The following is a 24,689-nucleotide window of genomic DNA, read 5'->3' as shown; positions in this document are numbered from 1 at the left end:
TGGGGAAAAAATGGTTTCCCTTTAGCCAGGCTGAACCTTTCTTGTTCCACCTTACTGATGTTGTCTCTCATCCTCCTACCTGCACCACTGTGTAGCACCCGGCTCCATCTTCTTGATGACCTTGCTGTAGGTACAGGGCAGGGGAGTGTCTGTTGTTAGGTGTCCATGAAGCCACCTCTTCTCCACGCAGAAGCAACCCAGTTCCATCAGCCTCTCCTCACAGGGTAAGTTCTGCCGGACTTGATGGTTCTCTGCTGAACTCCCTTTAGTTTATCAAGCCTTTCCTGTATTGGGTGGCCCAAAACTGTACCACAATATCTAGATGATGTTTAGCAGGAGAAAAGTAAAGGGGATAATAAGTTGCCTGAATCTCCTGGCTCTGCTGTGGTTCATAAAGCCCAGGAGAACTTTGGCTTTCCTTGGTGCTATAGCACACTGGCACCCAGCTAGCTGTCTGCCACATTACCACGTCCTTTTCATCAGAGTTGTTCTGCTGCCAGATAGTCTCCAGCCTGTGGTGTTGTCTGTTACAATGGGTTCTACCTTCCTAGCTGCTAGACTTTGCATTTATCTTTGCTGAATTTCACAAGGTTCCTTTGCATTTGTCTTTGCTGAATTTCACAAGGTTCCTTACTGCACTTATTCCTGTTGCTGGATATTGCTTGCATGAATTTGGTATCTTTAGGAATGAAGAAAGAACTCCTTGAGCTTTCTGACTATCACGGTCAGAAATATTTTTTCTGTAGGATAAGTACAAATGACAAGGGTAATAGTTTCTTCATTAGGGATGATGGCATTCTTTACTTCCATTCTGAAATTTAGGCTAGTCTAGCAAAGCAGTTTCACAGTTTCACTAGGAATAATGAATGAATCTGAGGAGGAGCTGAATAACCTTCATCTGCCACCTGAGTTGCTTTCTGCTGCAAGATTTCTTGTTGCAGCTGGAAGCTGTGAGGCTGTGTGTGGATTGTAATCACTGGCGCAATGGACGCTAAGCTCAGAGTCATTTCAGAAGTTTGCGTGCAAAGCATATATATCAAGTACAAGAGTCAAAGAACAGTATGTTGTGTTTAGAAGCAAAACTTATCTGCTTGTTGCACCTTCAAGCCGATACTCCAATGAATTATGAGTACTTTAAGTGCCTAAGATACCAACCTTTATTTGGCATGCATGCAGAACTTCACATTCATTAGCATAGTGCAGCTATGCTAATCAGTCCTAGAAAAGGTAGCTTTCTGTTTCTGCTGAGACATTTTATTGATATGATCTTTGCTTATTCAAAACAACTGCTAGTGGAAGAAGACTTAAAAATATACCTTAATTTTAGGTTTATATCTCGTAGTATCAACCTACTTTTCTCTTTAGTAAAGTTATAATACCGTTGTTAAGATTACTAAGTGATTTTCCTGAAGAGACTGGCCTTTCTCAGGAAGAAAATTCTGGTTTTGGGGGTTGAAGCCAACCTCATGTAGAGCACTTTGATTCTTGAATCAGCAACATCAGAATCAACAACTGTAAGTGCGGTTAACAGAATTTTAACTGAAATATTAAACTGTGGTAAAACCAGGCACAAGCTTAACAAATAAATGTTTTCCCCATAATTCTTACAGCATCTCCAGTATATTTTTTTTGCTTTGTGAAATGGTATGAATTCACAAAACTTAGTGAAAGAGCACAAGCTTTTCAATAGTTACTCCCATTAAACAATGTTTACTCAACTGTATCAAGAAATTATAGGATATTTTTAATTATTACTTTACTGAGATATTTAACTGCTTGAGTAAGTGTTCATAGAATATCTATAAACCTACAGGAAAGCAGGAGAGGGACTGCAGAAGTAGTTGAAGTAGTTTTTTTCTACTACAAAGTTTTCCTTGGATTCAATATTATCATTTCCTCTGAAAGTAATGAGCATGAAAAGAGTATAAGCATAGTAGATAAGAAACTATATGGCTTGAAAATAATTTTTACAACCATTTTTACATAAGTAGACTCTTCACAACTAGTCAGATCTCTATTATTCCAACAGAAGACCAAATGCCACTTGAATGTCTTTTTCCTGTAATAGTACTGGAATAATACTTTTCCTCTATGAAAAGCTGTTTTCATTTGAAAAACCCAGAAAACTTGAAAGCTTTGAAATCTGAATGCTGAATAATAGAAATCAAACAATGTTTCTGAGAGTCTAACTGGACATCCATTGTAAGATGACATGCTATATGAGACTGTTGTTGTGCCACTACTGGCAGACATTATTTGCCAGATATAAAAGCATTTCTTTTAGAGAAAAAAAGTCATACTCTGATAAGAGAGAAGATACTTTTCAAAATCAAAGGATTGCCAGGAAATGTACCTCATGTTTTGAAATATTAAATGCCATTGATACTTTCCTGAAATAATGGGCAAAGTAGACAGGGGCAGCTGAAGGGTCAGTAATATTCATGTTTCTTTATGTAATAATACTTCAATACTTTCAAAATGTAATAATACTTTAGCTAGCTAATAAATGCACATGAGAGATCAGAGTTGAGATGTGCTGCTCAAAAGGTTGTTCTGTTAGGGTAATTCAATGTTTGAAAACGTTTCAGGAGAATGTGTCAGATATGTCTATTTTGTGGTTAAGACTCCATATTTGGAAAAGCATGACTTCTGTTTAAGAGTAATTAGTCTCATAATAACTGGAAAAAGAAAATATAGAAAATTAGGGGGAAAAAAAAGCAATGTGTATCTGGAGATTTATTTTTTTGATGTTCTTAATGAAAACCAAAATGATCTGGGTGGCCATAGCCAGTCTACAGACTTAATTCATGTGGTTTTTTGTATGTTTTTAAATAATAACAAAAGTTTTTGATGTCTATTCTCATCAGCAAGACAGCTCCTGAGCAAGGTTTCACAATTAACACTAAAAATTTTGACTCCCTATACTTTTGAGTCATGTTTCGTTCAAGTTCTCAGTGAAGAACATGGTCATAGAATCTTTTTAGACTACAAGTTAAATGTTTATTTGTCTAGAAATAATTGCAATATACATATAAGGAAATGTGTTTATAAACATATGAATATAAATGCTAACATTTTATTTGCCCACCAAATTTAGAAGCATGATGAACAAAAAAACCCTTTGATTTAACAGTCCATTTCCATTGAACATGTTTTGGGGGCCTATTTCTGCTCCTGTTGATTTCTATATCAAAATTTACATTGACTTTCAATTGTAGAATACCATGTGTGTGTATTGTTGGCAAGAGTAGTTAATTTCATTTGTCAATGGCACTAGATTTTGATACACTTTTTTTTTTTAATTTCTTCTTCTGAGTGTATGCAAGATGGCATATTTTTAAATGGCATATTTGCATACTATTTTTCCATATGTTTTATGCTTATTCATTGAAGATGATGGACCTGCCTAAGGGCATGAATGAAGGTTGTGTACTAGAAGGTGTTTTATATAGAAAAAGATGTTCATTAAGGTCCCTTTCAACCTGAGCCATTCTGTAATTCTGTGTTTGTAAAAAGATATCAAATGTCAGAGATAAGGTTATTTTATCACCTATAGCATCTGGGCCTAAGAAAGCAAATCAGGTTAACTAGACCCTTGATCCTGTGCAATCTCGTTCTTATATTCTTATGAAATACTTGGAATCATCAGATGTGGATTTCTTCCATGTGAAAAGAGCATTTTTATGTGGAGCATAAGCATCCAGGCTGTTAGAATGCATAAAAAGAAAGTCTCAGGAAATTTGAATCTGAGAATTGTAATACTAGATCAAAGAACCATCCTTCTTCTTAAGGTCAGGGTCATCCAGAAATTGATCGATTGAGCGATTAAAAAGCCGATGTCTTTAATGTCTAGGAAGATTTGCTTCAGACCTATGATCATACCTCTTTTTGGGGGAGGGTTGAGGTAACTGAAAAGTTCTTTTAGATCTGTCTGCAGTTTTATAGTGTTGCACAGTTTGAGATAGTGTTTTTAGAATCTTAGAATGGTTTGGTTTGGAAGGGACCTTAAAGATCATCTAATTCCAACTTCCCCATGCCACGGGCAGTGGCACCTCCCACCAGCCCAGCCTGGCCTTGAACACCCCCAGGGATGGGACAGCCACAGCTTCCCTGGGCAGCCTGTGCCAGTGCCTCACCACCCTCTGAGTAAAGAACTTCTTCCTTATGTTTAATCTAAATCTCCCCACTTCTAGTTATTATTCGACTTATCACTACACTCCCTGACAAAGAGTCCTTCCCCAGCTTTCTTGTAGGCCCGTTTAGGTACTGAAAGGTGGCTCTAAGGTTTCCCCAGAGCCTTCTCTTCTCCAGGCTGAACAACCCCAACTCCCTCAGCCTGTCTTCACAGGAGAGGTGCACCAGACTTGATCATCTTTGTGCCCATCTCTGGTCTTGTTGTAATATATCCATGTCTTTCTTGTGCTGGAGGCCCCAGAGCTGAATGCAGGACTCCAGGTGGGGTTTTAAGAGAGCAGAGTAGAGAGGGAGAATCCCCTCCCTCACCCCACTGGCCATGCTGCATTTGATGCTGCCTAGGACACGGTTGGCTTTCTGGGCTTCATGTGCCCCTTGCCAACTCATAAGAGGATTGTGTAGACCCTTCTTATCCTAGCTCTAAAGTATGATTAGCTGCACTGTATACAAACAATTTGCAATCAAGCATTCATTTCTATTCCATTGTTTTAATGTGGCGATGTCCTTAGAGTATACAACTTAAGTTTTCATTAGTTTTATTATCATTAGCCATTGTTATTAGATAATTCCATGAAGACAAGGGAAAACAAATTACTTGCAACCAATATATGTTCCATTTCAGCACCCTGAAAATGAAGGGTTGCTAGGACAACAACAGGCAGGAGGAAGGAGAAACTCTGGTTGATGTTGTGGTACGTTTAATTCTCAACATTTTCTTTTATGTTTTTATTTTTTTGCAAATATCAGTAACAGCTTGTTCAAATAAATTTTCTAGATTTCCAGGACATTTGCAGTTTAGTACCTGTAGACAATACTGTCTACATTTGCCAGATGAGGTAGGATAGTGTATGTATATCTAGACTTGTAAATTAATAATAGAATGAGATGGAAACTGTGGGCTGCAATTATATAGTGGGAAAACAGTCCAGAAGCTTGCTGAAATCTCTCTTTCTTTCACAGTGAAAGCTGTAGCATTGATGTGATACTGCTGTCTTATAAAACAGTTTTATTTTTAGTACTTTCTGATAGATTTGCAAGCAAATTGTGTAATCCTTGTTATAGAAAGTCACTGTTTTTTAATTCCTTTGCATAAGCATGTTGTGAAAAATAACCTCTTGAAGCCAGCTGATGTATACACTAACAAAGGAATTTCAGTCAATATTTTCATGAAACTTCGTACCTTTTCTTGTCTTTTGATAAGAAAGACAGATGCAAGATGAATTAGGCATCTGGAAGATTGCCTGAGGAAAAGGAAATTGACCTAAACAGTTGAATTTGGTGAAGGAGGAAATCTTAAACCAGGACAGATGGCATTGATACGATGCTGGGACCTGTTTGGGAAGTAGTCTTCAGGTTTCTTATCAAAAAGATTTTTATTTTTTTAAAAATTTATACTGACTTAAAGCCAGTGTACAAAACCAGCTGCTTTTCTAAAAAGCTTATTGCATTCCTACACAGCAAACAAGTCCAGAGCTAAGCAATGAGCTATGTGAGTCAATAAAGTTTAAGACATGCTTGAAGTGAGCTTCACCGAGTAAAAGAGGATGCAGAACCTGACAGGGTAGTAGAATATTTGCACAACTAGGTACTCTGTGCTCTTTCACCCTTAAATCTCTTTCTCAAAACAAACAAATGAAAACCAACCAACCAACCATCCAAAAACTTGTAAGTTGTGTTTTGTTTGTTTGTTTGTTTTTCCTTTATTTTAAGGAAATAGTAAAACATTCTTTGAGCAGAACACAGGTCCCAAGGTTGGAGTTGCACGATTTAAAGTTAATACTAATAGTTCTGAGTCATTTCCTGTATTTCTTACTTTCTAACCATACAGGAGGCAGTCCTGTTACTTCATTTGAGAAATGCATTAATGATATAAAGTGGTAGGAATATAAGACTTACTGGTCTGGTCGAACACTAGGAATTAGCAAGTCTTTTCAATCTCAGTCATCTTTTTTTTTTTTTTTTTTTTTTCTCAGACCTGTCTCTCTTTCAACTAAAATATTAACCTGATGGCCTTTTCTGTCTTTATCCTGAGATAAGTAGGGATATCTATGTTTTCAAACCTCATACTTTCAAAATACATTCTACTACTTAACTACTTCCCACAATATTTATACCTTGTACTCTTTTAGTTTTCTTGGACCAACCCTTGTGCTTCTGTGTACATTATTCCCTTGCTCGTCTCTGTAAAGAGAATTACTGTGACCTTCAGTAAAGGGGCAGGAGATTTTTAAGCTCGTAAGACTGGTCCCCAAGTCTTTTTGAAGAGTTTCTGCATACTCGTCCAAACCTACTTTGCAAGGTTGTGTCAAGTCCTTCTTAACACCCTGTATTTGAGGATAGACTTTGTATTTGTATCAGCCACTGAGTCTGCAGGGCTATCATTTTCTCCACGGGTACTTTGTTCTTTAGGAAGTCCTTCAAACACAAATGATACTTTCATTATAACTGTACAAAGATACTTCAGCAAAATCATACCACTGTCAAGCACTGTCATTGTACTAATGAAGAAAGACCTGGTAGGAAAAAAAAAAAAAAAAAAAAAAACAAGAAGAAAAGAAATACAAGTAATCTGATTGCCATTTAATCTGTCAGTGAGTAGAGGAGGTACACACACGTGTTCTGACCAAATACAAGTATGTGGATTTGCTAACAAATAACTGCTCAGATTTTATTCTGTTGTTGGTGTTAATAAGGGATGCATTTAGTTTGATTTTTTGTTTGTTTGTATGAGTGGAAAGCAAAGAGGGAAGAGCTAAAGCATCATTTCTGTTAGAGATGATCTTACTACCTATGAAGTATTGTTAACCAGTTAGTGAGGAAGCCAACTGTTGCAACCAAGATAAGTAAAGATGCAGTGCAAGACTAAGCTTTCAGAGTGAAAATGCTCTTTTGGGTATTGTGTGAACATAAATTTCTTGCATGTGAATGCTGATGATTAAAACACAAAATATAGTGAAGGAACTAGCGATATCATGATTGCTTCTTTTCATTGCAGCTTGGTAGTGTACTTTATAATTACTTCAATTTTGATGTCAGTGATAATTTATTACAAAAACAAAACAAAAACTCCTGAGCACAAACATTGATTGAAAAACCTGGGATCAGAAAGAGATACAAGTGAGAAGGGGGATGAAAAGCATGGGCTGAAATTATAAAGATTTTTATTTTTGTAACTTGATTTCTGTTGCTGTCAAAAGCTTTCATGTATGCACAGTATTTGAGTGTTTTAGATTATTACTAATAATTGGCCTTGAGTGCCTCCAAAGAACTTCTGAATTTCTAATACAAATTTATGAAATGTTCTATAATACTGCACTGAAAAGTAATGTTGAAAAAAAAAAGAACATATGCTTCTGAACTATTAGTGCAACTTTTTCTGCACATAAAAACTTTTTTTTATAAGATTCAAACTCTTAATTATTTTTTTTTAAATTGAGAAGAGGCATTTTGGGGGCACTGCATTTATAAATAGTTGTCTCACATTAATTTTACTTAAATAATCCTTCTGTCCCCACCCACTTGACAGTTCCAGTGGTATTTTTGAAGGGAGTTTTGCTCTTCAGTGTCTTATCTACAATTGAAGAAAGAAGAATGTACTTTTTTTTTTCTTGATTTATAGTTTCAATTGCTATTTGGAATTTTTTATGAAAAGTCTAGACACAGAAAATAGGAAATACTGGCACAGGGATGCACGTGAAACTTAAGCCATCTGAAAATGCAAATGAAGTATTGATTTGTGCTGATCATGTAGAGTTATTTGTTGAAATGTCCTCAAGAGCAAAAAAATTTAGAGATACAATATATGAAATGTAAGTGTTAACTCTAGACTGCACTGATGTTCTATGCCTCAGTTCTCAATCACTAAAATAAAGGTAATAGCTCCTTCCTTCTGCCCATTCATTTTATTTTTGACATACTGTTTGGATTTAGCAGTCTGGGACTCTCTCAGTGTATGATTGGCAGCATGGAATTCTTGAATACGACTGTTATAATAACATATAATAGTGGTTACTTCACCAGCTAGCAGGTTTTCTGACCTGAAGACCATGACTATGGTTTTCAATGCAATTTTAGTTAAACCCCCCAGACATTGTCATTACTGTTTTGTACATTCTGATAATCTGGTTCCTAAACATATTACTTTTTTTTTTTCTTTTTTTTTTTTTTTTTTTTTTTTTTTTTTTGAGTGAAAGCTCTCTGGGGAATATTTAACAGTGCTAATTTTCAAACTGTAGAAATGAAAAATGCTTACAACTCCCATCATAAAGACTGTACAAAGATAGGTTTGTCATTAGTGTGCACACAGTCCTTAGACTGTCAATTATGTAAGTTCAAACATAGATAGTAATTTCAGACAACTTACTGCACATCCCTGTTTTCTGTGAAATATTTAAAGATAGAGTACCTACATAAAATATAACGAGTGCTAGTAGTGTGAAGTGAAAATGATTTGTTTATGCTCTTTCACAGTAAAATATGTTTTAATTTTTTTAGCTGCATTGCTGCAGTGATTTGAGAGCCAGATCACGTTCTTCAGGGGCATTATTACAAAACCAGAATTAAAGCTCAGCCTACTAGATCTAATTGTATCATAAAGCAGTCAAGAAAATGCTGATGACAGTTGAACTATCAATAGTTTATCAAGTTTTACAGACTAATGGAATGTAGATCACCAGTACTTAAGTTAATAATGATTTTATATTAATATTTTTAAACAAAGCCATAGATTAGAGAATATCAGTTGAAGAAAATGTCTGATAGTTATCTAGAAAATATTTTTTCTTCTCTTCTTTTTTAACATTCAGAACATAACAGATGCAGTTTGTTTGTTGAGGAAGAACTTGTTAATAAAAGGTTAATTGGAGAAGAGCTAGCTAATCAACATGCATGGATCATTTATTCTTGGCTGTATGCTGTCTCTCCCTTTCCCTCTTACTTTATTCACATGTGCATGTACCTTTCTGTCCAGGTACATATTTTATGTTAGAACTTTATCATATTTATTTGTTCCAACTTGTAAAGCTAATTGTTTTGTCGTTGCATGTCACTGATGTGATGATTTTGAGAATTTGCAGGCATTTTAAGAGCCACTTACATTGACAATCATAACTGGATTGTTTTTCTACAAAGGAATATAAAAATAGTAACTTCTTATTACTTCTGAATTTTAATTGAACTGCAGAAATCTAGATGACATGCTAGGGAATGTATGTGATACATGTGATACAGAATAGGATTTTTTTTGGTCTTTGTTTGCATGTTGTTTAAATTTCTGAAGTAAATCTTGAAGGTTCTTTCCATTTTTGAAAAGCATCCAGTGCTGGCAGTTTTATAACTTCTCATTTGCGTTGTTTAAAATTAAGTTTGCAAGCGAACTGGAGATACCAAATACTTGTCATGATGAGCTGGTGTGTCAAGGAACTCTATATTCCAGGGCAGATTGCTGTACATTCTGCAATTTGTGGTTCTCTCAAGTTTTAGGGGAGACAGTACATCAACAAAAAACTGTGAGCAGAATCCAGATGGTTGTCTGTGAGGAACAGGTAACTTAAAAAATTTTGTCCCATTTTCAGAAGTGGTGCCAGTATGAGGTCTGCACTATATCCTAAATAGGTATGGCCATTTGGTGTTGTGGGGGGGGGGGGAACATTGTGCTGGTAACTACTCAGCTGCTTGCCCACTGTAATACAGTAACATTCCCTCACCTTTTATTCCTGCCTCAAGCATTGTGTGTTTGCTTATGTTATACAGATAACTGACTGCACAAGTTTTGGGGTGTGGGTTGTTGTTTGTTTTTGTCTGTGGTTGTTTCTTTTAGAAGTTTAGGTTTTCCGCTTTGTACTGCATTCTAACGCTGAATTTTTATGACTGTTACCTTCAGTGCAATCTGTGGACATGAATCAATGAAATGTAGATAACAAGATAATATATTACTTATGAGTTAACATGCTTGTGGTTTATTGACATGATCCAGAAGGTACTGAAAGTCAGTTTCTTACAGATTAATTTATATTGGCTAGGTATTTACCCATCAGTTAATCCCAAAAAGTTCAGTTCTGCCTTGCATGTTTGCTTAATGGTAGGTATTTGCTTAAGGTACTTAGACGTATACCAGTGCTATGCAATAGCAGAACTCACAGTGGCATGTACTGTAGTTATGCCAGTATGTTAGTAAATTTCTGAGTATAATTGCAGACTAAGAGCCAGAGATAATTCTGAGGAACCATCTGTTGATCAGGGAGAAACTGAATAAAGACAAACAGAGAGGCAAAGATTCATGAAAGGAGAAAGAGTCTCAGAGAAGGAAAATAAGCTTTGGTTTCTAATTGTTCAAGTTTTGAAAAAATGAAGCTTACACATTCAGTGTTACTGGGAAGCAGGTTTATTAAAGGTAACATAAAAATGTGAATCAAGTAAAAAAGAATAAGATAACTTCTTAGGTTAGGAGGTTAGGAAAAGCTTAACAACAGCAACAAAACCCTAGCTACCTAATTTTATGAGCTGCAAATTTGAGCTGAGGGCTACTATTGGTGCAAATACTGTTTTTTGCTAGCTGTTGTCTGTGTACACCTCATGTGATGCATATCATCTGATGAATGATTGCATTTGTCCTGTCACTCTTATATTCATTCTTAGTGAAATGATCATCATCATATAGGGCCACACAGTATCTCTACAGATACTTGTTACTGGGAAAAGGCTCTGTTGTGATCGTGCTAAGATGCTGCTATTGCTTCTTACTCTGGGGGATGATGATGATCTTCTTTGGAAAAAAATTCGCCCTTGCAAAAAATGGAAGAGTAATATTTAAAAGCTGACCACAGGAACAATGTGTCATAAAAATGGCAGCACCTGGAGTTAGTGCATCTTACAGAATTTTGTTCTTAGTTGGTATTTAATTGTCTCAAATCACACACAAGTGCTGATTTAATATTGTTTCTTATATCCAAAATGCCATTGATGGAAGAGACGACATATTCCATGCTTGGGTTTTGCTTAATTTGAAGAAATAATTTAAATTATTATATATATACTTGCCAAGTTGTATTATTCTGGATAATTTCAGTTGTTAACCAGAAAAGTCATGAATTTCCAAATATTGCAGAAAATTAGCTTTGAATTTTGCGAAGCATAAGTTCCTTCCAAATTTGTGGGAGATGTTTCTTAGTGGTGGGTGCAAATGCCTCACAAGTCTTAAATTCCTTTCATTACTGTTAATGCTCCCCCTCCCCCCTTTGGGTTGTAAAGTGTTAAAAAGCAGTGAATGTTTTCTGAGGATTTGCTATGGGTGTCAGGAGAGTTTCTAGGCCATTAGCAGAACAACTTTGATCAATATATTAGTAATTTCTGTGTGCTTTAAAGTATGTGTAACCAAAGTGAACTTATTCCACATTCAGCACTATTTGTATTATTCATCTTTACTCTAGGGTTTTGTTTCAAGGATGAAGATGCCATTCTCAACCATGAGATTTGCAGGATTGACTTCACTTTGTTGTGGTTTTGGTTTGGTGTTTTTTTTTTTTGTTTGTTTTGTTTTGTTTTGTTGTTTTTTTTGTATATATATATATTTATATATACAAAGAACACATAATGCAAAATCTTCTAGACCAGAAAAATAAACGTAGTTTAAAAAAGAATTTAACGCAAGATATTTGCTATTCAGTTATAGCTGTTTAGAATTAAGTAGTCAATCAGTTAAAATCACTAAGTAGCAGGAAAAAAATGTTGTTTTATTAGCAGTAGCATCTCTCTTTTAGACAATGAATTCAGCAAATACAGCAGTACGCTATTTTCTTTTTCCTGTTTTCTTTATTATATTAAACTTCTATTAAATGTAATTAAAAATGTAATCAAGCTTTCCTTTAGAACTATCACTTTTATAATTATGAGGATGCCAGTGTTTATAAACTTGACTACATTTTTAAGAGTAGCATGAGTAGATTCTTTGCTTTAATTGCTATAAAATGTAGGACCCCTGCTGCTTCATTTCTATTAAAGGATGCCAATTTTCCAGTAAGGCTAAGTTTGTCTAACTGATAAGTAGTTATTACGTAAGAAGAGTTGGTAATTTCCTAGCTTCCTAAATACAGGTTGCCTCATACCTTACATCACTAAATAGCAGAGCTGCACAGGTGAAGAACTTAGCTCTCAGAGTTGGTTCAACTGACTAACGTCTTTTCACTAAGCACAGGGAAATGTGTTGAAGAACACTGTGAACGTGGAACAAAATAGAAAGCAGGAACTGAGCTGACAAGTGCACTTCTCATAAGAGCCTAACAAATCAGAAGGAGAAAAGGAACTATAATGAGACACTGAAGTCAAAAGTACCAATCTCTTTAGAAGTTCTCTGTATGTTTATGATTTTTTCTTTGTCTATAATCTTATACTTAAGAAAGCAATTTGTTGACCACTTTTTCAAACGTCTGGCTCCAAAAGCAGTGTAATTTATCATCATTTTATCTAGTAGGACTTTTGGGTTTCTTGATTTGAAGCTAAGTGAAAAAGTGCAGCTAGCAGATAACAGAGGTTTCCTCTATGTTTGTTCTTTGTTAGAAGCTGCTCATAGGAGGATAAGACAAAGAGAACTTTTCCCTCCTTTAGTTCATTCAAAGACATGACAGTTTTTCATGCTTTGTGGTTACAAATATTTCCTGGTATCTCCTGCAGTACTGTAAAATTCACATTGAGCTAATGAGCATAAGGATGAAGAGGTCTCTTCCTCTATTTTCACTTCAGACCAGCTGAATTAACTAGTAAAAGTGTTTGCAGTGAGCTGCGCGGTTCAAAGTAGTGTAATAACGTGGTAGAGTGGGTGCTTGGGAAGTCTGAGAGAGAGTTACTTCAAGGTCAGTGAAGCCCTGCGCTTCAAACCCTTAGCGATTTGTAGCATCTCTTTTGTAATTCCTTTACCTTTAAGTAGTTCCTTACAGTTAACCGTATTTTCCCAAGTTTTAATGTGTTCAGAAGAATCTGGTACCTAAACAATATTATTTTTTTAGAGTTTTTGGAAAAGGCATCAAGTAAATCTGACATGCTTATGTATCATTTTTTAGTGTTTGACAGTTGTTTGGCATTTGCAAAATTATGACAAGAAGAATGAACCCTGTATACAGCGAATGCAGAAACAAAGCAGTAACAAACCCACTTTTTGCAATTAGTGGCTTCACCTTATCAGCCAAAACGTGCTAGTGTGGAGGATCACTGAGTTATATCATTACGAGCTCTTAGTAAGGCTGAAGGCTCACAGAATCAACACGGAAAATGAATGTAAACTTTAAGTATAAAATTGTTCAAATGATGCGTGAGTTGTCAGACATGGCTTGCTGCATATTATTACATGAGTTCTTCTACCCTGATAACTGGTTAAAATAAATACTATTATTTTAAAGGAATATAATATGTTATATTTAGAAGGAAGCTTCTCTATTTGGTGGTATTTAACTGGTGACATCTGTTTACCAGTGCTGAGTTTACCTCTTATGTAAGAAGAATTGCTTTAGAGACCAAGTAATTAGGAGATTTTTATTCATATAAATTTTAATGTATTCTATAAGGAGAAATCTTTTTACAGTTTGTGAATGCTCAGTTACCTTACTGAGTTGTTCTTAGATACTTATTCAAACTTCAAGGTCTATGACAGTAAAACAGTCTTTTGGTACTCTGAGCTTATGCAGTACCCACAGAGCTTCTATTTGTTCTTAGTAAACATAAGTGTTTTTTTTGTTGTTGTTGTTTGTTTGTTTTTTTCTTGTAGTTTTCAGAATGTCCTAATGGAAAGTATTTTTTTTTTTTGTCCCTCTGCACGGAAGGAAAAAAAGGCACAAACTTAGACTTGGGCAGCACCACAGAACAGGTCACTAGCAGAGCCAGCAATACTGCTGAGTCCTCTTCATTATCAAGCCAGTAGACCATCTAGGTGAGTAAGTACTGCTTTTAGATGCCACAAAGATGCAGTATGTTGATATATCTTCTCGTGTCCCAAAGGAGTAGTTCTGCTTATAGAGCAATACTTTAGCCTATGCAAAGAATCTGTCTTAATTTTTACCATGCTCTACTGACTAGTTAAATAGTTTTTTACTTGTTAGGTTTATGCTTGTATATAATGGGCTAAGAAAAGGTGAAAAAACCTTTGAAATATTGAATGCATTAAAGTGGCTAGGTTTGACCACAGTATAATGCTACAAATCAGAGAGACCAAATATTAAAGTAAATTATTCACATACGTGCCAAAGGCTTTAAACAATGTTTGCCCCTTTCAAGGCCCTTTATGTCAAATGATATGCTGTTTGTGTACATCAAATCCTTGAAAAATACGTTGTCTGGGGTCATAAAAGCTACTAAGCTGGCCGACATAATTTTTGGTTTAGCAAGAATAATTTGTATTACTCTGGCTAGTGCCAGAGCAGGCCCAATATATACTTACTAACAGCACATACATTACAGTAGCCCCATACAGTGAAGGTACTTAATAATTTGCCAGAACCTAAAGGGGGCTACAGGAAAGCTGGGGAGGGACTCTGTCATGGAGTGTATCAACAGAAAAAGGAGTAATGGTTTTAAACTAAAAAGGGGTAGATGTAGATCAGATATTCTATGAGGGTGGTGAAGCACTGGCACAGTTTGCCTGAAGAACCTGTGGCTGCCCCATCCCTGGAAGTGTTCAAGGCCAGGCTGGATGGGGTGTTGAGCATCCTGGTCTGGTGGGAGGGGTCCTGCCCATGGCAGGGGAGTTGGAACTGAACAATCTTTAAGGTCCCTTCCAGCCCAAACCATTCTGTGGTTCTACGATTCTGTGATCATCTAAGGAAACAAATTAATCCAATTTACTGTGTGTATTATTTCTTTATATTTCCCCATACCTTCTAGAAGTTAGAAAACCGAGAATCATGGAAATATCCCACTGGCAGCATGGTATATGTAACCTTTCTGTAATTGAACAGGCAGGCAGCTTCTGCTTTTTTTTTTTTTTTTTTTTTTTTTTTTCCTGGTCATAATAACATGCAATTATCTGTATTTGGCATTATTCCATATACATTCTTTTTTATTATTATTATTTATTTTTTTATTCTCCCACAGTACTTCTTTTCCACTGAAGTAAGCTTCTCTTCTACTGCTAATTAAAGACTTTTGAAACTTTTATTAACAGGAATAATTTTATATCAGTTTTTTTAATTCCAGCAGTTTGTGGCCTTCTGGCCTACCACTGTTTAAGAACATTATTTGTTTGCTAAATGACCATCACGAGACATAAGATCTGCATTGACATTGATAAAGTAATGTTAGTAGACACAATACAAGATAAATCAGAGAGTTGTAGGACATAATTTTTATACTTTTTCAGTGGTATGCCTGCATTATCATTCTTAATGAGAACTAGATGGGGCTGCCAATAAACACTTGCCATTCATAGGTGACTCACCCTGCCATACTTTTCTGTATGAGAGTTATTTATAAATATAAAATTAAACAGTGTTTGCGAACTTCGGAAACTTCGCATTTGACCATGGAAAAAGGCAGCTACAAACCCCACAGATGTACATTCATTGCCTACTCTTGTCTTTCAATACTGAGAATAGTTAACCAGTCAGGAAAGAGGCAAATCCTCTAGTATTTACGTGTGAGTCAAGGTTGGATCCCTTCATTGAAGATATGCTATGCCTTACACAGAATCTCACAGGTGGGATGCAGAAATTGTTATGCAAGTTTTTGTGGTCTGTGTTATGCAGGTCAGAGTAGGCTATCTCAGTAGTTCTGTCCAGCCTCAGACTGAATTAATCTTTTGGCCTGGGATATTGGGAATGGTAATAGGTGATAGCAGCGGGATGTTAAGTAAGGCTGTTGCGAACAAACAGTTAAGAAAAAAAAAGACAACTTTTTTTTTTTTTTTTTTTTTTCCTCCCAGTCTGAATCTGTCTCTTTCAGCAGCACTGAAATTTGTGATCATTAGAGGGGAACTGATACTCTTTAGAAGGGTTGTGTGAGGAAAAAGGAAGACAAGGGGAGTAACTTTTGTTTGTTCCTCTCAAGAGCAGAATCTGATTCTGATCATTTAGCAGTTGTAATAAAATAAAGGAAGAAAAAAATCCATAGATCTCTCTTGCCAATGAGACCCTCAAGACAGTAAAACACAGAAGAGCTAGAACTTCAGGGAAAAGAAAGGGCTGTTCCAAAGTAAATCACTGACATTTGGTGGGGGCGGAATCATGAGTTTAAGAAAGCCAATATAAACAAAACTGAAGAAAAAGAGAAGATGATAGGTGAATGCCTTCTCCTAATAGACCTTGGGAAATATGCCTAGCTGTTCCAATATACCAGAGAGAATTCATTCATTCAGCTTTTAGCTCTGCAATTTCCTTTAGGGTAATATGAATAGAAATGATAACCCAATTTTAATAAAATAAAATGGAAAAGACAAAAGGGTGACATTTTTAGGAAGATAATATAGATAAAGACCAATGTTTATTTTACGTTAATTTCATTTTAGTGCAGGTTTTCACAGTCTGTCCAATATATTCCCTGCACAGTGCTCATGTTTCACCTTTAAATCATCCTGGAGGAATGGAGCGTATTGATGGCAAGCTTCCAGTGGTGTAAACAAATAACTCAGAAACAACATTTGTCATGTAGCCAGGAAATGTGGCACATGGTATTAAGACATAATTCAGAAGTTAATAATAACTGAAATCTATCCTTCAGAATTACTCTAGAAGCTTAATGGAGGATAAATGTTATGTATCACAGTAATCAGGCTCCCATTTTGCTGTCAGTTTTTGTATGCAACCATTCAGGTATGGGTGAGAGTGGGCTTGTTGGGATGGAGAAGGGGAAAGGAATTTAAGTTTTAGCAACTATTTTATGTAATTTAAGATATTTTATTCAAGCTAACTTCAAATAGATTTTTAATCTGAAAAGAAACTTTGCAAGTAGGACCCTAATTTCAGTAGTACTTCAGCAGTGACACTAAGCCTGTTTCTATGGAGTTACTTACATAACTTAGATAAGTGGATTAATAATAATAATAATTAAAAAAAAAAGTAAAATCAGAATGTTGAACCCAAAGATAGCCATCTAGCTTGCTATTTGGGATTTATGGTTGTGTACCCTATGTTGTGCTTACAGGGCAGTGGATTCCAAAGTCTGATTACCAATTATCCATACCACTTAATGTTTACACTTTTTGTTAATAGATTTTTTTTTTCTTTTTTTTTCTTTCCTTTTTTTTTTTTTTTTTGAATGTTTAAGTTACATCTAGGCATGTGCATCTATGATGTCTTGGGGAGGAAGGAAATTTGTCCAATTCTACTTCTAGTGGTTTTCATCAGTCTGCTTTTGTTTGAATCTGCCTTTGCTCTCTATTTTATATTTAGAGCAAGATACTTGTAAATCTTCATATATCTAAGATATCTAAGGAAGATCTTGTTTTCCTTTGCAGCTGTGGTTTATGACCTAGCTGTATTTCAGAATCTTAAGCTTGTCTGTGGAAGTTAGGTGTTACGAAGCTGTCATTTGGGGAAGCTAACAGTGATATGTATGTGATCTCTTAAGTCAGAATGACATCACTGATGATTATTACTGAAAACTAGGTCAGTTTCTGAGAAATCAGGACAACAGGCAACAAGAGTCAAGGAGGAGAAACTGGGCTTGCGGTTGAAAATTTCATCTTCCTCGTGACTTATCTCTTCACATCTTGGAAACTGTGCTTTCTGTTTCTTTTCCTGGTTAACTGTGGTAGATTCATTCATGGCCCCTGGAGCTGCTTTCAGATCAACAAAGAGCTGACAGTAACATCTGGAATACGAGGAGGAAAAAAAAGACTTCTGCTATACCACTTTGTATGTGATACCAGTAGTGAAAAATAATAAGTTTTTGAGTGGCAGCTTTTAAGAGCTAAATATGTAACTGCAAATAGCAATACAAGACTCCAGATTTGCATTTATTAGTGTGAGATGCACAAACACATTGTGGACAAAAGCTAGGATAAAGCTCCTGGTGTGGGGGGGGGAAGGGGCAGAGTAGAGCTTGAAGATGAAGCTTTCTGAGAAAGAAGGGATGGGAGCTAGTCTGAGTAATCTATTCAGAGGACACACAGCAGGAAATTCTACTCACCAAATCCTTGAGTTTCTTTTTACATTTGTTTGTTGAAAATAGCAGTACAACACATTCTCTACATGCGGCTCCCAAATCAGAGCAGAAGACAAACATATCTGAGACTACCTGTGGTTTCAAGCCATTCTCATATTTTTTAGTATCTTCTTTCTCCTCATGAATCCCTGGCTCATCTTCATTGAAAGGACACTCCTTCAGACTTTGTTCCTTTCATACTTACAGACCACATGCTGTCTCAGCTGCAGGAGGGTGTTGTTAGAAAATCCTTTCTGACAATTGTCAGAAAGACTAGCAACCTCAGAGGATGTCCTTCTGAAATTATTTCACTTTTAATGGACATTTTGACTTAACAGTCTGGTTGTTTGCCTGATCCAATAAAGCATAGGATCTTGTGGCTTTGTCTGTTAAAATTCTGGTAGGAGTTCCAGCCTCTGAAGGGGATACAGGGTTTTTTCTTCAGCTATCCTAAGTTCTTTATTAGTGGCTGCTTTTGTCACAGAAAGAAGTCAAGCAGTGTAGATCTCATATTCTCATCAAGTGACTAAAACTCTTTGCTGTCTCCTACCACTTTCATTATCTTCACCACTAATGTTCACTCTCTTAACTACTAGGGATCCTTTCAGTCCTCATTCCAGCAGGATTACGAAGGGGCCCTGGGATCAGAGATCTTCACGTACAGACTTCCATAGTTACTCTTCAGAGCTGCTCCCCTGCCAGGCAGCCCCCAGCCTGCACCCTCGTTGGAGGTGCTTCCTTCCCAGCTGACGGACTTTTTCATAAGGTTCCTCTCAGCCTATTGCACTGATTGCGACAAATGTATGAGCCTGTGTATAATCCCTACACAGGGAAAAAAAATATCCTTTATTTGGTGAGTCTTGAACAGCTCAGATATACCTCAAGAGTATTCTAATACAAAATATGAATACCGTTACTCTATTGTCCCACCTTGCTACCCTTATGTATGGTTTAAACAAGAAACATTCTATAAATAAGTGAACAAGGAAAATAATGAAAGAAGAGAGTATGGAACATTCATTTTATGAAATTGGAAATTTATTTAAATTGATTTCCCGCAATCTGAAACCTGAGCTCTGACCTTAATTCCAATCCTTAATGTAAACTGATCTTTTGACCTTTTGTTCTATGTGTGTATGCATGCTCTACCTGTAAAGTGGGAACCTAGAAAAGAAACTCTGTCTGAAAACCTTCACGTGACACTTCATTCATTGCCATCCAGCAGTGCTCTGCCTCTTTGCTTGATATTACAAAATTAATGCTGAATCTTAAGCCATCTGTACACTTGTTTGTCTTACCACAAGGTACTTTGCACCAATGCCCCAACAAGCTTCTTGTGATTCAAAAAGTCATTAAGTTTTTCTCTGTACTGAAAAATTACCTTAGAAGTTGTGTAGAGGGTTCCTATTCTTATTACCACTCAGTAACTACAGAGTGACATGAATCCGGATTAAAGTATGGTTTTGTTCTTTTAAGTCTGTGATCTACAAAGCAGTCTCTGCTCTTTCAGAAACCTACAAAAACTGCTGTTAAGGTATTTTGCTCTAAAGCTTTAAAAGGAAAGAATCCTGAATCAGGATTACTGAATCCCCAGAAGCTGTATAAGATGGGAACATCTGACATAGCCTGCCATGCTGGAATCAGCCCTAGCAGAAAAGCATTGATTTTCTTGTTCTTCCAAACACAGAAATATTGGAGTTAACTGTGTAAAAAATCTTAAGGAAAGTCTTGGGCAAATAATTTATTTCTCTGAATATTCATTTCACTTTTAAAGCTAATTAATGTTGAGTTCTTTGAAATAATTCTGTATTTACTATTCATGTCTGGGGAAACAATTTCTCTCATATGAGTTCTCACAAGTAGCCTGAATGGGATCCAACTGTGAACTACAAAATATATCTATCAAAATTCCCACTGCTCTTTTTATCTACACTATTCAGTTAGGAAGAGAATACTACTTAATTTCACAAATGGTTGTAAAGAATCTATTATTCAAGATCATTTCTGAATTTCTTAAGCAAATTAATATTGATTAATCTATTCAAGAACTTTGCACTTTGTGTGAAATTGATCACATTTATCAAAATGTTCCTTTCAAATTCTTCACCATAAGAGTGGTGAGACACTGTAACGGGATGCCCAAAGAAATTGTGGATGGCCCTTCCCTGAAAAAGTTCAAGGCCAGGCTGGATGGGGGCCCTGGGAAACCTGGTTGGCTGGGAGATGTCTCTGTCCATGGCAGGGGGTTGGAACTGAATGAGATTTAAGGACCCTAACAACTCAAAGCATTCTATGATTCTAATTCTAACATTTCTGGTAAGAATTGTGGATGTGCCAAGAAAATCTTGATGCTGAGGTCATGGACTAGATACAGTTGTTCTGTGTGTGGCACAGAATTTCTAATCTTTATGAGCTCGTTACTCTTCTGCTGTCTCGTTTCGTCATACCAGCTCTGGTTGTGTACAACATGCTACAGCCATTTCTCAATGTTTTGTGACCAAAAAAAACCTGGCAGCATGTGTTTCATACTTCTTTTTAATATTTCATGCCAATATGAAGTTTAGTAACTGTAGCTTTAACAGTCCTGAAGCAAGGAATAGGCTGATAGGAACAGAAACCATTGGAATTCAACATGGACAAGTGCAAAGACTTAATGAATGGGAGCAAGTTCAGCAGAGGACCATGAACATGGTTGGTGGCTGGAGCACTTGCCCTGTGAAGAGAGGCTGAGGGAACTGGGCTGCCTCTGCCTGGAGAATAGGTGGCTTCAGGGGCACCTAACAGCAGACCCATCTGTAGTTACAACAAGTTCATCAAGAAGATGGAGCCGGGTGCCACACAGTGGTTCACAGAATCACAGAATTTCTAGGTTGGAAGAGACCTCAAGATCATCAAGTCCAACCTCTGACCTAACACTAACAGTCCCCACTAAACCATATCCCTAAGCTCTACATCTAAACGTCTTTTAAAGACCTCCAGGGATGGTGACTCCACCACTTCCCTGGGCAGCCCGTTCCAGTGAGTAACAACCCTTTCGGTAAAGAAGTTCTTCCTAACATCCAACCTAAAACTCCCCTGGCGCAACTTAAGCCCATTCCCCCTCATCCTGTCACCAGGCACGTGGGAGAACAGACCAACCCCCACCTCGCTACAGCCTCCCTTGAGGTACCTGTAGAGAGCGATAAGGTCACCCCTGAGCCTCCTTTTCTCCAGGCTGAACAAGCCCAGCTCCCTCAGCCGCTCCTCGTAAGACTTGTTCTCCAGGCCCCTCACCAGCTTCGTCGCCCTTCTCTGGACTCGCTCAAGCACCTCCATGTCCTTCTTGTAGCGAGGGGCCCAAAACTGAACACAGTACTCGAGGTGTGGCCTCACCAGAGCCGAGTACAGGGGGACAATCACCTCCCTAGCCCTGCTGGCCACACTGTTTCTTATACAGGCCAGGATGCTGTTGGCCTTCTTGGCCACCTGAGCACATTGCTGGCTCATATTCAGCCGACTATCAACCATCACTCCCAGGTCATTCTCTGCCTGGCAGCTCTCCAACCACTCATCTCCCAGCCTGTAGCTCTGCTTGGGGTTGTTGTGCCCCAGGTGCAGGACCCGGCACTCAGGTGGGAGCATGGGAGACAACATGAATAAGTTGGAAGCAGAGAGAGGCCTTTTACCCTGGCTAAAGGAAAAGTGTTTTCCCCAGGTGGACAGACCAGGTGTGAATCAGGTTGCCCAAGGAGGTTGTGTAGTCTATTTGGAGAGGTTTCCAAGATGTGATAAATGATTAAGTCCCAAATAGGATTTTTGTGATTTATTAAGCGAATAGAGGCAAGCAAACAGCGCTGGGTGCACCGGGAGTCTCTGCTCTACCAGGACGCACACCTGTTACATCAGGTGTCTGATTTTTATGCTCCTAGACTAATACATATTCATCACTATTCCTAGAAAAGGCGGGGTTATTATAATTAGTTCCTGGAATCCAGACCCTCTCTGGACGCATGCGTAGCAGTCTCTGGTGGTCTTTCTGGGGGTCTCTTGTGCTGAAGGCTCGTAGTCTTCCTTCCAGGCTTTGTCCTTCGGTCGTCCTTCAACTCCCCCTTTCTCCTTATTTGGTGGATCTCTTTGTTGGTTATCAGAGGATTGCGCAGCGTCCCATGCAAAAGTCTGCAGTTTCCTAAAAAAAAACTCCTTGGTCCTCTTATCTCCCAGACTAAAGTCTCAATGTTCGCCCTTCAAACCCTCTATTTACACAAATTGCTGGATCGTTCTTTGCATGATACAAGAACTATGTACACTAATCACTCTGTTTTTCTTAAATAGGAGCTTATATTTCATCATGCGGCCCTAGCATTGTTCCATACTGACACGAATCAAATAAACACATTTCACAAAGATTTGACTGTGCAACACCCTGAGCAACCTGGTCTGGCTCCACAGGTGACCCTGCCTGACCCTCCTTGAGCAGGAGGTTGGTCTGGAGCTCTCCTGAGGTCCTTCCCAACCCAAACTGTCCTGTGATCCTAAGCCATCATTTATTTCTGGCTCAAGATACTTCTTATAGTTTTGCTGAGGATGTGGAATTAGTTTTCAAACTTCCAGTGCACCAGAAGCATGTAGCACTTAAGCATGTAGATCACTATGACACTGTCGATACCAGTGTCAAACACAGATAAGTTTTCTGAATATTTATCTGACAGTTTGTTCTTCTTTCTGTGCCCTTCTGAATGTTACACAAAACTGTTTATTTCGTAGTTTTACACTACAGAGTTTTATACGTCTTTACATCGACATCTAGAGAAGCAGAAGCTAGTGGAAAAAATGAGAAAAACCCTCTAAACCTTCAAATGTATTCCATTCTTTTTCTGACTGTTTATAAGCATAGCAGTTGGAGTTAGCTGTCTGATAGGAGCACCTGACAATCATTAAGAAATTATTTTTCATATATATATATATATCTAAGATTAGAGATTTAATTTAGAGAAGTCTGTAATTTACTTCTCAAAAATCAAAATTCAGAGAGAAATAAAGCTAAAAACATGCTTTTAAACTGACTGTTACAAATCTAAATTGTGCTACTGATGCATCTATGAAATGAAAAAAAAATACCAGTTGAAAGGACTGATGTTTAAAGCAGAATTGTGAAGGCAGGAAGGCAGTGTGATAAATAGGCTTGCTGTCTGTGTGTCAGACTGCCTTATGTTGTGTACTGTGAAAGCTGTCTTAGACAGCCTTACTCTTTTTCTATCTTCTAATAGAACAGCCTTGTTTCCCCCCCCACCTTTTTTTTCTTTTTTGAGAACTTATTTATATATGCGCCAGTACCTTTCTGTTTATCATAGGCTTTCTATTGAACTTTCAGTTTGGTAGTTGAATATTCATACAGGTCTTGGGGATTACAGTCTATGGGATTACAGGTACAGTCTTATGGTAATGTGAGTATGAATGTTTCCTTGTACTGGTTGACTTTTCAAAAAGAATTAACGTAGCAAACTTCTAGGTTTGAGGGTGTCTCAGCTAGATCTTGTGATAAGAGTTGTCACATTTCCTGTTTTTTAACTTGTTTTCTGGTGGTAGTTACTGTTCTCAGAATTCATAGCTACATAAATGGAGATGCACTATTTTTAAGAAGTATTTTAATGCAGCCGTATTTCTTTCAGTTGAGACTGTCCAGGAAAATTTTAGCAGCCTTTCCTGAATGTGTTTTTGAACCCAAACATAGCAATTCCAATATAGTTCCATGAAGTTTGAGTTGTTCACAAATATGCTTTGTTTGCCCTATGGGGAGTCACTGTGTATGTAATATGTTCCACATCTACTTCACATGAACTGAATACTTTGATTCCCACTTCTACTACTAATTATATGGTGTATATCAGAGGGGAGGATGAACCATTCTTAAGATATAGATGGATAGATAGATAGGTACTCTTGTTTAAAGTACTTTTCTTTGGGTCTAAGTAAACACAGAGGGCTCTCATATCTCTTCATCAAGTGAAGCAAATACGAAGATAATTTGTTTAAATTGATAAACTCCAGGTACTTGATATGACCTGGAAACGGTATGAAATCATGTTTTGTAAGATGCTTGCCTATGAAAATGGTTGGAATTCTTCATCGGGGTTTCTATTTAATAGTGAAATGTTTCCTAAAATACTTGCAGAAAACATATTCATACCTGCCAAACAAACACTGCTGTACAACAGTTACGATTATTTCCTGACATTGACTTGGAGGATTTAATAACTTTTGCTTGCAAAGAAGTTCCATTTTTGTTTGGAGCTTTTTAGAAATGCTGTCAGCAATTGCATTTTCTTTAGCTCTGAGTTACTGTTACTCTCCCTGTTTTAAGTAGTTACCAAAATATTTTTATAAACTCTATTAAT

Source organism: Oxyura jamaicensis, chromosome 6 (genome assembly GCF_011077185.1).
Source record: "Oxyura jamaicensis isolate SHBP4307 breed ruddy duck chromosome 6, BPBGC_Ojam_1.0, whole genome shotgun sequence".
Classification (NCBI taxonomy): Eukaryota; Metazoa; Chordata; class Aves; order Anseriformes; family Anatidae; genus Oxyura; species Oxyura jamaicensis.
This window is presented reverse-complemented; position numbering follows the sequence as displayed.